The 3005-nt window shown below is 51.1% G+C and overlaps 1 pseudogene; it reads right to left on the bottom strand.

Annotated features, from left to right (window-relative positions):
* Positions 1-1102: 1102 nt before the first annotated feature.
* On the bottom strand, positions 1103-1608 carry LOC132211705 (ferritin light chain-like; annotated as a pseudogene).
* Between the last annotated feature and the right edge of the window lie 1397 nt (positions 1609-3005).

The following is a 3005-nucleotide window of genomic DNA, read 5'->3' as shown; positions in this document are numbered from 1 at the left end:
GAAAAAGGATGTATTCAGGCTCAGCTGCCTTTATCTTTAGGTTTCTATGGTTCATCTCCTTGTCATAACCCTCAGAGGAACTTATGGGAGTTTCACGCAGTTAAAACATCTCTGAGCCCTCTAAGTGGAGATACATTTTTATCAATGTCCATATCCTTAGTTAAATCAGGGTTGGGTCCTTTAGTGGGACTTTAGTTTCAGTAACGGGGACAATAGCCACAGCAAGCTGGGAAACTGTTATTTAAAGGTGGCAGTGTGGGTTGTGGTTAAAACATCCTCTTGGGAAGAATTTACCTTCTCCAGGACAGGGTCAGGAAATGTGGCCTCTAATTAATTGCATTTACAGATTCTAATTTAATAAGTAGAGGACACTTGTTCTTAAACCATGCAATGAGACAAAGTGTGACAATAGTGCATGAAGACTGTGCTAGTCATAAAGCATTGACAATGTTAGATATTATTTTGGCCTAGGTCTCAGGAAAACATAGATTCTGTCTTGGCTCAGTCTCTTTTTTTCTTGTGTATTTACAAAAATATACATTTACAGAGAACAAAGGCAACTTCACATTTCATTGTTAGCTGGGATGGAGGCTAACGCAGAGAACTTTGACAGGCTGGGCTGGAGCGCGCTCCCTCAAGCTTCAGCCAAGGTTCAGTTCAACACGCTTGTGAACACAAGGGCAAAAATAAGTAGAGAAAGACTCATCTGGGTGCCAAGGTGGCCTAAACTGCCTGGGCAGTGGCCTCAGGACTATTGCTGTTAAATTTATCAGTTTTCTAGTTTGTGTCTCAGGCCTTTTGTGTCCTGAGTAAAAAAAATCTTTGCCTGTTTCCAGGTCTCAAAGATTTTCTCTTATGTTTTCTTCTAGCATTTTTATGGTTGTAGCTTTATGTTTTGTTCTGTAATCTATTTCAGGCAGGTTTTTTTTTAAACTTTTTTCCTGCAAAAGGCTTTATTGTCTCCATTTGGTCCAATGCATGGGAGAGGGCTGCAGGGTAGTTAAAAAGATGACTTAGTGGTTTCAGGGAGAGGCTCAGGCAAAACCCAGATACCAGGGGAATGCAGAAGGGCCCCTTAAAGGCCTCTGGACTCCAAAGGCTCCTAGTGGTGCTTGAGGGCGAGCCTTTTGAAGAGATACTCGCCCTGCCCAGCCTGGGAACCCACTGACCTGAAGAGGTTACTCAGTTATCACCCATCTTCCTGATAAATTTCACCTCCTCATCCAGGAAGTCACAGAGGTCTAGGCAGGTAGAACCCAGGGCATGCAGATCTAAAAGGGCCTGGTTCAGGTTCTTCTCCAAGGCCATGGCAACTTCCGTGGTGTCCTGAGTTTCACCCCACTCATCTTGGGAAGGCTTCTGCAAGTTCTGGAAATTAATGTGGCCACTACACTGGTGTTGCATGTTTAAGAGGTGCTTGGTGCCCTCATGCTTCTCCTTGACCAACTTTCAGAAGAAGTGGCCCACACCCTCCAGAGCCACATCACTGAGGTCAAAATAGAAGCCCAGAGCGAGTTAGGTGTAGGAGGCCCACAGATGCAGATTGACCAGGTGGTTGACGGCAGCCTCCACCTCAGTGAAATAATTCTGATGAATTTGGGAGGTCATAGTTGTTCCGCAATAAGGAGTGAAAGTAAAAAAAAATAAAAATAAAAAATGGTGCTATCTGGTCTCGGAGGCAGAGGATGGCTGAGGTGGTTCTGAGTGTGTTGACTGGAAAAGAGGCTGCGGTGTGGTCGGAGGCTGGAAGAAGGGGCATCCCTGGGTCTGTTCCATCCAAGCACTGTAGAAGCAAGAGACAGAGCCTGGGGATTGCTGAGGGCACTGCCTATTCCAGGTTACTTGTTGTGTGTGATGTGAGGTAAGGGTTGAGGCTCATCATTCACCATATAGATATCCAGTCATTACTGCAACATTGGTTGAAGACTGCCTTTTCCTCATTGAATTATCTTGGCAGCTGTGTTGAAAACATGTATGCATGAACTCTCTAATCTGTTTCATTGATCCATTCGTCTGTCATTACACCAACATCACACTGTTTTGATTACTGCAGTTTTATAGTAAGTCTTGAAGTCAGGTAGGCAAGTCCTCCAACTTTGTGCTTTTATTTTAAAACTAGGGGCCCGGTGCACAAAATTCGTGCACTGGGTGTGTGTGTGGGGGGGGAGAGTGTCCCTCAGCCCAGCCTGCCCCATCTCACATACTGGGAGCCCTCAGGCGTTGATCCCCATCACCCTCCAATCGCAGGATCGGCCCCTTGCCCAGGCCTGATGCCTCTGACAGAGGCATCAGGCCTGGGCAGGGGACCTTCATTTCCCCCCATCACTGGTTCTGCCCCCAGCCCAAGCCTGATGCCTCTGGCCCAGGCATCAGGCCTGGGCAGGGGACCCCCAGACCCCTCCGATTGCTGGCTCTGCCCCTTGCCCAGGCCTGATGCTTGGCCAGAGGCATAGACCCCCATCACCCTCCGATCGCCTGATTGGCCCCTTGCCCAGGCCTGATGCCTCCGCCAGAGGTGTCAGGCTTGGACAGGGGACCCCCATCTCCCCCCGATCACTGGCTCTGGCCCCCGCCCAAGCCTGAGGCCTCTGGCCCAGGAATCATGCCTGGGCAGGGGACCATCATATCCCCCAATCCCCGGCTCCGCCCCCCACCCAGGCCTGATGCCTCTGGCCCAGGCATCAGGCCTGGGCAGGGGACCCCCAGCCCCCCACCCAGGCCTGATGCCTCGGCCAGAGGAGTTGATCCTCATCACCCTCCAATCACCAATCACCGGATCGGCCCCTTGACCAGGCCTGAGGCCTCCGGCAGAGGTGTCAGGCCTGGACAGGGGACCCCCAGCTCCCCGTAGTTGCAGGCTCCGCCCCTGCCCAGGCCTGACGCCTCTGGCCTAGGCGTCCGGCCCGGGCAGCAGGGACCCGCAGCTACAGTGGCCCCGCAATCGTGGGCTTCGCTTTAGGCCCAGGCAAGGGACCCCTAGCTCCTGGGACTGCCAGCTTCGACCA

Source organism: Myotis daubentonii, chromosome 11, assembly GCF_963259705.1.
Source record: "Myotis daubentonii chromosome 11, mMyoDau2.1, whole genome shotgun sequence".
Classification (NCBI taxonomy): domain Eukaryota; kingdom Metazoa; phylum Chordata; class Mammalia; order Chiroptera; family Vespertilionidae; genus Myotis; species Myotis daubentonii.
This window is presented reverse-complemented; position numbering and strand designations above follow the sequence as displayed.